We start from the raw sequence: 13,225 nt of genomic DNA on the forward strand, positions 1-13,225 counted from the left end.
TGATCCAAATCAACTAAACCATAACCGATCATCACGTGAGATGGAGTAGTTTTCAATGGTGAACATCGTTATGTTGATCATATCTACTATATGATTCACGCTCGACCTTTCGGTCTCCGTGTTCCGAGGCCATATCTGCATATGCTAGGCTCGTCAAGTTTAACCTGAGTATTCTGCGTGTGCAAAACTGGCTTGCACCCGTTGTAGATGGACGTAGAGCTTATCACACCCGATCATCACGTGGTGTCTGGGCACGACGAACTTTGGCAACGGTGCATACTAGGGAGAACACTTCTTGATAATTTAGTGAGAGATCATCTTATAATGCTACCGTCAATCAAAGCAAGATAAGATGCATAAAAAGATAAACATCACATGCAATCAATATAAGTGATATGATATGGCCATCATCTTGTGCTTATGATCTCCATCTCCGAAGCACCGTGTGATCACCATCGTCACCGGCGCGACACCTTGATCTCCATCGTAGCATCGTTGTCGTCTCGCCAATCTTATGCTTCCACGACTATCACTACCGCTTAGTAATAAAGTAAAGCATTACATCGCGATTGCATTGCATACAATAAAGCGACAACCATATGGCTCCTGCCAGTTGCCGATAACTCGGTTACAAAACATGATCATCTCATACAATAAAATTTAGCATCATGCTTTGACCATATCACATCACAACATGCCCTGCAAAAACAAGTTAGACGTCCTCTACTTTGTTGTTGCAAGTTTTACGTGGCTTCTATGGGCTTAAGCAAGAACCAATCTCACCTACACATCAAAACCACAACGATAGTTTGTCAAACAAACTCCGTTTTAACCTTCGTAAGGACCGGGCGTAGCCATACTTGGTTCAACTAAAGTTGGAGAGACAGTCGCCCGCAAGCCACCTATGTGCAAAGCACGTCGGGGGAACCGGTCTCGCGTAAGCGTACGCGTAAGGTTGGTCCGGGTCGTCTCGTCCAACAATGCCGCCGAACCAAAGTATGACATGCTGGTAGGCAGTATGACTTATATCGCCCACAACTTACTTGTGTTCTACTCGTGCATATAACATCAACATAAATAACCTAGGCTCGGATGCCACTGTTGGGTTTCGTAGTAATTTCAAAAAAATTCCTACGCACACGCAAGATCATGTGATGCATAGCAACGAGAGGGGAGAGTGTTGTCTACGTACCCAACACAGACTGACTGCGGAAGTGATGACACGACGTAGAGGAAGTAGTCGTACGTCTTCACAATCCAACCGATCAAGCACCGAAACTACGGCACCTCCGAGTTTGAGCACACGTTCAGCTCGATGACGATTCCCGGACTCCGATCCAGCAAAGTGTCGGGGAAGAGTTCCGTCAGCATGACGGCGTGGTGACGATCTTGATGAACTACAGCAGCAGGGCTTCGCCTAAACTCCACTACAGTATTATCGAGGAATATGGTGGCAGGGGGCACCGCACACGGCTAAGGAATAGATCACGTGGATCAACTTGTGTGTTCTAGGGTGCCTCTACCTCAGTATATAAAGGACTAGAGGGGGGAGGTTGGCCGTCCAAGCTTGGCGCGCCAGGAGAGTCCTACTCCCTCTGGGAGTAGGATTCCCCCCCCCCAATCCTAGTTGGAATAGGATTCGCGGAGGGGGAAAAGAGGAGGAGGGGGCCGGCCACCTCTCCTAGTCCTAATAGGACTAGGGGAAGGGGGAGGCGCGCAGCCCATCTAGGGCAGCCCCTTCTCTTTTCCACTAAGGCCCACTATGGCCCATATAGCTCCCGGGGGGTTCCGGTAACCCTCCCGGTACTCCGGTAAAATCCTGATTTCACTCGGAACACTTCCGATATCCAAATATAGGCTTCCAATATATCAATCTTTACGTCTCGACCATTTCGAGACTCCTCGTCATGTCCATGATCACATCCGGGACTCCTAACAACCTTCGGTACATCAAAATGCATAAACTCATAATATCACTGTCATCATAACCTTAAGCGTGCGGACCCTACGGGTTCGAGAACGATGTAGACATGACCGAGACACGTCTTCGGTCAATAACCAATAGCGGGACCTGGATGCCCATATTGGCTCCTACATATTCTACGAAGATCTTTATCGGTCAGACCGCATAACAACATACGTTGTTCCCTTTGTCATCGGTATGTTACTTGCCCGAGATTCGATCGTCGGTATCCAATACCTAGTTCAATCTCGTTACCGGCAAGTCTCTTTACTCGTTCCGTAATACATCATCTCGCAACTAACTCATTAGTTGCAATGCTTGCAAGGCTTATGTGATGTGCATTACCGAGAGGGCCCAGAGATACCTCTCCGACAGTCGGAGTGACAAATCCTAATCTCGAAATACGCTAACCCAACATCTACCTTTGGAGACACCTGTAATGCTCCTTTATAATCACCCAGTTACGTTGTGACGTTTGGTAGCACCCAAGGTGTTCCTCCGGTAAACGGGAGTTGCATAATCTCATAGTCATAGGAACATGTATAAGTCATGAAGAAAAGCAATAGCAACATACTAAACGATCGGGTGCTAAGCTAATGGAATGGGTCATGTCAATCAGATCATTCAACTAATGATGTGACTTCGTTAATCAAATAACAACTCCTTTGTCTATGGTTAGGAAACATAACCATCTTTGATTAACGAGCTAGTCTAGTAGAGGCATACTAGTGACACTCTGTTTGTCTATGTATTCACACATGTATTATGTTTCCGGTTAATACAATTCTAGCATGAATAATAAACATTTATCATGATATAACGAAATAAATAATAACTTTATTATTGCCTCTAGGGCATATTTCCTTCATAAATGTCATGTAATTACTTTACTTTATTGCTAACCGTTAGCTGTAGTAGTGGAAGTAATAGTTGGCGAGACAACTTCATGAAGACACGATGATGGAGATCATGGTGTCATGCCGGTGACGATGATGATCATGGAGCCCCGAAGATGGAGATCAAAAGGAGCAATATGATATTGGCCATATCTTGTCACTTTTTGATTGCATGTGATGTTTATCATGTTTATACATCTTATTTGCTTAGAACGACGGTAGTAAATAAGATGATACCTCATTAAAATTTCAAGAAGGTGTTCCCCCTAACTGTGCACCGTTGCGAAAGTTCGTCGTTTCGAAGCACCACATGACGATCGGGTGTGATAGATTCTTACGTTCGAATACACCGGGTGTTGACGAGCCTAGCATGTACAGACATGGCCTCGGAACACATGCAAAACACTTAGGTTGACTTGACGAGCCTAGCATGTACAGACATGGCCTCGGAACACAAGAGACCGAAAGGTCGAGCATGAGTCGTATGGTAGATACGATCAACATGAAGATGTTCACCGATGTTGACTAGTCCGTCTCACGTGATGATCGGACACGGCCTAGTTGACTCGGATCATGTAATCATTTAGATGACTAGAGGGATGTCTATCTGAGTGGGAGTTCATAAGATGAACGTAATTATCCTGAACATAGTCAAAAGGTCTTCACAAATTATGTCGTAGCTCGTGCTTCAGTTCTACTGTTTAGATATGTTTCTAGAGAAAATTTAGTTGAAAGTTGGTAGTAGCAATTATGCGGACTAGGTCCGTAAACTGAGGATTGTCCTCATTGCTTCATAGAAGGCTTGTGTCCTTAATGCACCGCTCAGTGTGCTGAACCTCAAACGTCGTCTGTGGATGTTGCGAACATCTGGCATACACATTTTGATAACCACGTGATAGTTTAGATAAACGGTTTAGAGTTGAGGTACCGAAGACGTTTTGAAACGTCGCGAAACATATGAGATGTTTCGAGGGCTGAAATTGGGATTTCAGGCTTGTGCCCACGTCAAGAGGTATAAGACCTCCGACGATTTTCTTAAGCTGCAAACTAAGGGAGAAAAGCTCAATTGTTGAGCTTGTGCTCAGATTGTCTGAGTACAACAATCATTTGAATCAAGTGGGAGTTGATCTTCCAGATAAGATAGTGATGTTTCTCTGAAGTCATTACCACCAAGCTGCTAGAGCTTCGTGATGAACTATAATATATCAGGGACATATATGATGATCCTTGAGATATTCGCGATGTTTGACACCACAAAAGTAGAAATCAAGAAGGAGCATCAATTGTTGATGGTTGGTGAAACCACTAGTTTCAAGAAGGGCAAGGGCAAGAAGGGATACTTCATGAAACGGCAATTCAGCTGCTGCTCTAGTGAAGAAACCCAAGGTTGAACCCAAACCTGAGACTAAGTGCTTCTGTAATAAGGAGAACAGCCACTGGAGCAGAATTACCCTAGATACTTGGTAGAAGAGAAGGCTGGCAAGGTCGATAGAAGTATATTGGATATACATTGTGTTAATGTGTACTTTACTAGTACTCCTAGTAGCACCAGGGTATTAGATACCAGTTCGGTTGCTAAGTGTTAGTAACTCGAAACAAAAGGCTACGGAATAAACGGAGACTAGCTAAAGGTGAGCTGGCAATATGTGTTGGAAGTTTTTCCAAGCTTGATGTGATCAAGCATCGCACGCTCCCTCTACCATCGAGATTGGTGGTTGCGTTGAGCATAGACATGATTGGATTATGTCTATCGCAATACGGTTATTCATTTAAGGAGAATAATGGTTACTTTGTTTATTTGAATAATACCTTCAATGGTCTTGCACCTAAAATGAATGGTTTATCGAATCTCGATCGTAGTGATACACATGTTCATGCCAAAAGACATAAGGTAGTAATGATAGTAGCACCTACTTGTGGCACTGCCACGTAAGTCATATCGGTATAAAACGCATGAAGAAGCTCCATGTTGATGGATCTTTGGGCTCACTCGTTTTGAAAAGTTTGAGACATGCGAACCATGTCTATTGGTGTATATGCATGAAGAAACTCCATGCAAATGGACCGTTTGGACTCACTTGATTTTGAATCACTTGAGACATGCAAATCATACCACATGGGCAAGATGACTGAAAGCCTCGCTTTCAGTAAAATGGAACTAGAAAGCAACTTGTTGGAAGTAATACATTTTGATGTGTGCAGTCCAATGAGTGCTGAGGCGTGTAGTGGATATCGTTATGTTCTTACTTCACAGATGATTTGAGTAGATGTTGAGTATATTTACTTGATGAATCACGAGTCTGAATTATTGAAAGGTTCAAGTAATTTCAGGGTGAAGTTGAAAGATCGTCGTGACAAGAGGATAAAATATCTATGATATGATCATAGAGATGAATATCTAAATTACGAGTTTGGCACATAATTAAGACATTGTGGAAATTGTTTCACAACTAATACAGCCTGGAACACCATAGTGTGATGGTGTGTCCGAACATCATAACTGCACCCTATTGGATATGATGCATACCATGATGTCTCTTATCGAATTACCACAATAGTTTATGGGTTAGGCATTAGAGACAACCACATTCACTTTAAATAGGGCACCACGTAATTCCGATGCGATGACACCGTATGAACTATGGTTTAGAGAAACCTAAGCTGTCATTTCTTAAAGGTTTGGGGCTGCGACACTTATGTGAAAAAGTTTCAGGCTGATAAGCTCGAACCCAAAGCGGATAAATGCATCTTCATAGGACACCCAAAATAGTTGGGTACACCTCCTGTCTCAGATCCTAAAGCAATAAGGGATTGTTTCTAGAAATTGGGTCCTTTTTCGAGGAAAAGTTTCTCTCGAAAGAATTGAGTGGGAGGATGGTGGAGACTTGATGAGGTTATTGAACCGTCTCTTCAACTAGTGTGTGGCAGGGCACAGGGAGTTGTTCCTGTGGCACCTACACCAATTGAAGTGGAAGCTTATGATAGTGATCACGAAACTTCAGATCAAGTCACTACCAAACCTAGTGGGATGACAAGGATGCGTGCTACTTCAGAGTGGTACGTAATCCTATTTGGAAGTCATGTTGCTAGACAAGAATGAACCTACGAGCTATGGAGAAGCGATGGTGGGCCTGGATTCCGATAAATGGCTCGAGGCCATATAATCCGAGAGAGGATCCATATATGAAACCAAAGTGTAGACTTTGGAAGAACTACTTGATGGTCGTAAGGCTGTTAGGTACATATGGATTTTAAAAGGAAGACGGACAATGATGGTAAGTATCACCATTAAGAAAGCTCGACTTGTCGTTAAGATGTTTTCCGACAAGTTCGAGGAGTTGACTACGATGAGACTTTCTCACTCGTAGCGATGCTAAGAGTCTGTTGGAATTATATTAGCGATTACTGCAATATTTATGAAGTCTTGCAGATAGGATATCAAAACATTGTTTCCTCGACGATTTTCTTGAGGAAAGGTTGTATGTGATACAACCGGAAGGTTTTGTCAATCCTGAAAGATGCTAATAAGTATGCAAAGCTCCAGCAATCCTTCTAAGGACTGGAGTAAGCATCTCAGAGTTGGAATGTATGCTTTGATGAGATGATCAAAGATTTTGGGTGTACACAAAGTTTATGAGAAACTTGTATTTCCAAAGAAGTGAGTGGGAGCACTATAGAATTTCTGATGAGTATATGTTGTTAACATATTGTTGATCAGAAATGATGTAGAATTTCTGGAAAGCATGCAGAGTTATTTGAAAAGTGTTTTTCAATGGAAAGCCTGGATTAAGCTACTTGAACATTGAGCATCAAGATCTATAAGGATAGATCAAAACGCTTAATGGTACTTTCAAATGAGCACATACCTTGACATGATCTTGAAGGTGTTCAAGATGGATCAGTCAAAGAAGGAGTTCTTGCCTGAGCTGTAAGGTATGAAGTTAAGACTTAAAGCTCGACCACGGCAGAAGAAAGAGGAAGGACGAAGGTCGTCCCCTATGCTTTTTTCATAGGCTCTCTATAGTATGCTATGCTGTGTGCCGCACCTGAAGTGTGCCTTGCCATGAGTCAGTCAAGGGGTACAAGAGTGATCCAAGATTGGATCATAGGACAGCGGTCAAAGTTATCCTTAGTAACTAGTGGACTAAGGAATTTTCTCGATTATGGAGGTGGTAAAAGAGTTCGTCGTAAAGGGTTACGCCGATGCAAACTTTGACACTAATCCAGATTATTCTGAGAAGCTCTGCTGTATCACCACGCTCCTCCACCACCACCACGCCGTTGTGCTGCTGCTGGATGGAGTCTTCCTCAACCTCTCCCTCTCTCCTTGCTGGATCAAGGCATGGGAGACGTCACCGGGCTGTACGTGTGTTGAACGCGGAGGTGCCGTCCGTTCGGCACTAGGATCTCCGGTGATTTGGATCACGACGAGTACAACTCCTTCAATCCCGTTCTCTTGAACGCTTCCGCTTAGCGATCTACAAGGGTATGTAGATGCACTCTCCTTCCCCTCATTGCTGGTCTCTCCATAGATAGATCTTGGTGCTACGTTCCCCAACACTATGAACCAACATGCCAGCTCTCCCTCTATCTCACTACAATAAAGTATGGGGCCCACTTGATCCCAACAGCGTTCTTATTTTCCTGTAAAATTATTTGCTTGGTTACTCCTGACAAGTGGGTCCACCCATATCATTGTGAGATAGAGAGAACTGACATGTGGGTCTAGGCTTATTTTTGTCATAGAACATGGTCAACGGGTTTGACGTAAAAATAACAATGTCTAATGACATTTTTGAGCAAACATCTAACAGAACGATGCCATTTTTGAGATATCTAATGGCATTTTTGAGCAAGCATCTCACAGATTGATGGCATTTTTGAGCAGTTGTAACTTCTAATGGCAAAACTGAGTAGCGGGACACAACTAGTGGCATAAATGATAAAAACCCTTTTTATTAAATCTTCAATATTTCTTCATTTTGGGAAAGTCATTTTTTCCCTATCTCATATTTGTATAATAGAAATAATTGAAGATAAAATAAATAAAATCAAATGATCCTATTTTCAAAATTTGAGAAAACTCAAATATGAAAATAACGAAATCCCCAACTCTCTCTGTGGGTCCTTGAGTTGCGTAGAATTTCTAGATCAGGACAAGAGCAAATAAAAATATGCTATGCAGTGATGATCTAATGTATAACATTCCAAATTGAAAATTTGGGATGTTACAAACCTACCCCCCTTAAGATGAATCTCGCCCTCGAGATTCGGGTTGGCTAGAAAATAGGTGAGGGTGGTCCTTCAGCAGATCTTCCTCTCGCTCCCAGGTGGCTTCATCCTCGGTGTGGTGGCTCCACTGAACTTTGCAAAACTTGATAACTTTGCCGCGGGTGACTCGGCTGGCATACTCGAGAATCTTGACTGGTTTCTCCTCATAGGTCAAGTCATTATCCAACTGAATCGCTTCCAGCGGCACTCTATCTCTCAGCGGTATATCCACCATCTCTGCATGGCACTTCTTCAACTGGGAAACGTGGAACACGCCGTGAACTCCCGACAATCCCTTAGGCAATTCCAACTTATAAGCAACTTCTCACATGCGTTCCAAAACCTTGTATGGTCCCACAAAACGTGGCGCTAACTTTCCCTTAACTCCAAAGCGCGTAACTCCTCAAAGTGGAGATACACGAAGATAAACTCTATCTCCGGCTTCGTAAACTATCTCCTTGCGTTTAGAATCTGCATAGCTCTTCTGCCTAGACTGGGCTACCTTGAGCCTATCGCGAATCAACTTCACCTTCTGTTCAGACTCCTTAATCAAATCTGGTCCAAACAACTGGAGGTCTCCAACTTCGTCCCACGACAATGGCGTTCTGCACCGTCTTCTGTACAAGGCTTCGAAAGGGGCCATCTTCAAACTGGATTGATAACTATTGTTGTAAGAGAACTCCGCATATGGCAAGTTGTCATCCCAACTAGATCCATAATCTAGCGCACAAGCTCTCAGCATATCCTCCAAAATCTGATTGACTCTCTCGGTCTGTCCATCGGTCTGCGGATGAAAAGCTGTACTGAACTCTAGTATGGTACCCAAAGTTTCGTGCAACTGATTCCAAAATTTTGAGGTAAACTGGGTTCCTCTGTCTGATACAATGCTTCTCGGAACTCCATGCAGACATACGATCCTGGTCATGTATATCTTTGCCAACTTAGCACTGGTGTAAGTGGTCTTCACTGGGATGAAATGAGTTATCTTCGTCAAGCGATCGACTACAACCCATATTGAGTCATAGCCTGAACGGGTCCTGGGTAATCCCGTGATAAAATCCATGATTAGCTTATCCCACTTCCATTCGGGTATCGGCAATGCCTGTAGCAATCCTGCTGGCTTCTGATGCTCTGCCTTTACTCTCTGACATACATCACAAACTGCTACATACTCTGCAATATCCTTCTTCATTCCGGTCCACCAGAAAGTATCTTTCAAATCCAAATACATCTTGGTATTTCCTGGGTGAATCGAGTACGGCGAATCATGGGCCTCTTGCAGAATTAGCTTCCTGATCTCTGGGTCATTAAGCACATAAACGCGGTCCTCAAACCATAAGGTATCGTGTTCATCCTCACGAAATCCTTTAACTTTTCCCTTGCTCATCTTCTCCTTTATGGTGGCAATCTCCTTGTCGGTCTTCTGAGCTTCTCTGATCTTATCCATCAGAGTAGACTGAATCTCCAATGCTGCTACATAACCTCTTGGAACTATCTCCAAACATAGCTCACGAAGATCCTAGGCTAACTCCTTTGGTAACTCTCCGGTCATTAGTGTGTTAACATGGCTCTTGCGGCTCAATGCGTCAGCTACTACGTTAGCCTTTCCGGGATGATAATGTAATCTCATATCATAATCCTTGATGAGCTCCAACCATCTTCTTTGCCTGAGATTCAACTCCTTCTGCGTGAAGATGTACTTCAAACTCTTGTGATCCGTGTACACCTCGCAATGGTTTTCGATGAGAAAATGTCTCCACATCTTCAAAGCATGCACTATTGCTGCTAACTCCAAGTCATGTGTAGCATAATTCAACTCATGGGGCTTAAGCTGTCGTGAGGCATATGAAACAACTCTTCCCTCCTGCATAAGCACTGCTCCAAGTCCTCGACATGAAGCGTCGCAATATACTTCATAATCCTTGCGCTGATCTGGCAGAATCAACACTGGCGAGGTAACCAAGCGTTTCTTCAACTCCTGGAAACTGGCCTCACATTCCTCAGTCCATTTGAACTTGGTATCCTTCTTCAACAACTCCTTCATAGGTTTTGCAATCTTCGAGAAATTTTCAATGAACCTCCGATAGTATCCTGCGAGTCCAAGAAAACTCTGGATCTCTCCAACTGTTGTTGGGGCTTCCCAATTTGTCACAGTGACAACCTTGGTGGGATCTATAGCTATTCCTTCTCCGGATATAGCATGTCCGAGGAATCCCACTTCCTTCAACCAAAACTCACATTTTCTGAACTTGGCATATAACTGATGTTCTCTGAGCTTACCAAGTACCAAACACAAATGTTCTTTATGTTCTTCTTCATTCTTCGAGTAAACCAGTATGTAATCAATGAACACTACAACAAACTTATCCAAAAACTCCATAAACACTTTGTTCATCATGTTCATAAAATAAGCAGGTGCGTTAGTCAGACCAAATGACATAACGGTATACTCATACAGCCCATACCTTGTTGTAAAAGCTGTCTTAGGTATGTCCTGCTCTCGAATCTTCAACTGGTAGTATCCTGATCGCAAATCGATCTTGGAAAATACCTTAGTTCCTTGCAATTGGTCAAACAAATCATTGATCATCGGCAGTGGGTACTTATTCTTGATCGTCACTTCATTCAATCCTCGATAATCAACAACCATCCTTAATGATCCATCCTTCTTTTCCACTAGAAGTACTGGTGATCCCCAAGGTGACGAACTTGGGCGAATATATCTCTTGTCCAGTAACTCTTTAATCTGCTTCTTAATCTCCTCCAAATCCTTTGCATGCATTCTATACGGTCTCTTAGATATTGGTCCTGTGCCTGGCATAAGCTCAATCAAAAACTCAATGTCTCTATCCGGCGGCATGCCTGGCAATTCTTCTGGAAATACATCCGGAAAATCCTTTACCACCGGTACCTCCTCCTATACAACTCCTGATAAGGAATTTACTTGAGTCCTATTCGGCACATGCCGTGATACATACTTGATCCTTCTTCCCTCTGGGTGGTAAGCAAAATCGACTTACTGGAGCAATCGATGTTTCCTCCATACATCGATAGCCAATCCATACCCAGAATTACATCCAAACCTTGCGATTGCAAAATGATTAAATCCGAGGGAAACACATGCCTACCTATACTCAATGGCACTTGAAAACATCCTTTACTAGCCATATACTCCGCTCCTGGTGAGCTTACTAACATAGGTGTTCTAAGAACCTTGGTGGGTAGTTTATACTTATCCATGAATCCCTTTGATATGTATGAATGCGATGCACCAGTATTGAAAAGAATGATTGCAGTAAAAGACTTAACCAAAAAGTTACCGATTACTGCATCTAGCTGGGCTTCAACCTCCTCCACGTTAACGTGGTTCACCCGTCCCCTGGTGAAAGGGTTCGGCTTCTTCCCAGAGCTTCCATTGCCATTTCCATTCTGGGCTTCAGGACATTCATTGGCATAGTGTCCGGTCTTCTGACACTTATAACAAGTGACTTGGCTTAGGTCTCTCTTGGTTGGGGTGTTGGAAATATGCCCTAGAGGCAATAATAAAAGGATTATTATTATATTTCCTTGTTCAGGATAATTGTCTTTTATTCATGCTATAATTGTGTTATCCGGAAATCGTAATACATGTGTGAATACATAGACACCAACATGTCCCTAGTAAGCCTCTAGTTGACTAGCTCATTGATCAACAGATAGTCATGGTTTCCTGACTATGGACATTGGATGTCATTGATAACGAGATCACATCATTAGGAGAATGATGTGATGGACAAGATCCAATCCTAAACATAGCACAAGATCATATAGTTCGTTTGCTAGAGTTTTTCCAATGTCAAGTATCTTTTCCTTAGACCATGAGATCGTGTAACTCCCGGATACCGTAGGAGTGCTTTGGGTGTACCAAACGTCACAACGTAACTAGGTGACTATAAAGGTATACTACGGGTATCTTCGAAAGTGTCTGTTGGGTTGACACGGATCAAGACTGGGATTTGTCACTCCGTATGACGAAGAGGTATCTCTGGGCCCACTCGGTAATGCATCATCATAATGAGCTCAAAGTGACCAAGTGTCTGGTCACGGGATCATGCATTACGGTAGGAGTAAAGTGACTTGCCGGTAACGAGATTGAACGAGGTATTGGGATACCGACGATCGAATCTCGGGCAAGTAACGTACCGATTGACAAAGGGAATTGTATACGGGGTTGCTTGAATCCTCGACATCGTGGTTCATCCGATGAGATCATTCAGGAGCATGTGGGAGCCAACATGGGTATCTAGATCCCACTGTTGGTTATTGACCGGAGAGCCATCTCGGTCATGTCTACATGTCTCCCGAACCCGTAGGGTCTACACACTTAAGGTTCGGTGACGCTAGGGTTGTAGAGATATGAATATGCAGTAACCCGAAAGTTGTTCAGAGTCCCGGATGAGATCCCGGATGTCACAAGGAGTTCCGAAATGGTCCGGAGGTGAAGAATTATATATAGGAAGTGCAGTTTCGGCCATCGGGAGAGTTTTGGGGGTCACCGGTATTGTACCGGGACCACCGGATGGGTCCCGGGGGTCCACCGGGTGGGATCACCCATCCCGGAGGGCCCCATGGGCTGATGTGGGGAGGGGAACCAGCCCATAGTGGGCTGGTGCGCCCCCTTGGCCCACCCCCTGCGCCTAGGGTTGGAAACCCTAGGGTGGGGGGGCCCACTTGCCTTGGGGGCCACTCCACCCTTGGCCGCCACCCCCCTAGGAGATCCCATCTCCTAGGGCCGGCGCCCCCCTTGGGGAGCCTATATAAAGGGGGGGAGGGAGGGGCAGCCGCACCCTTGAGTCTTGGCGCCTCCCTCTCCCCTGCTACACCTCTCCCTCTCGTAGTAGAACGGCGAAGCCCTGCTGCGGTGACCCCTGCATCCACCACCACGCTGTCGTGCTGCTGGATCTTCATCAACCTCTCCTTCCCCCTTGCTGGATCAAGAAGGAGAAGACGTCACGCTTACCGTACGTGTGTTGAACGCGGAGGTGCCGTCCGTTCGGCGCTAGGATCTCCGGTGATTTGGATCACGTCGAGTACGACTTCCTCATCCCCGTTCTTT

This window comes from Triticum dicoccoides, chromosome 5A (genome assembly GCF_002162155.2).
Source record: "Triticum dicoccoides isolate Atlit2015 ecotype Zavitan chromosome 5A, WEW_v2.0, whole genome shotgun sequence".
In the NCBI taxonomy this organism is placed as follows: Eukaryota; Viridiplantae; Streptophyta; class Magnoliopsida; order Poales; family Poaceae; genus Triticum; species Triticum dicoccoides.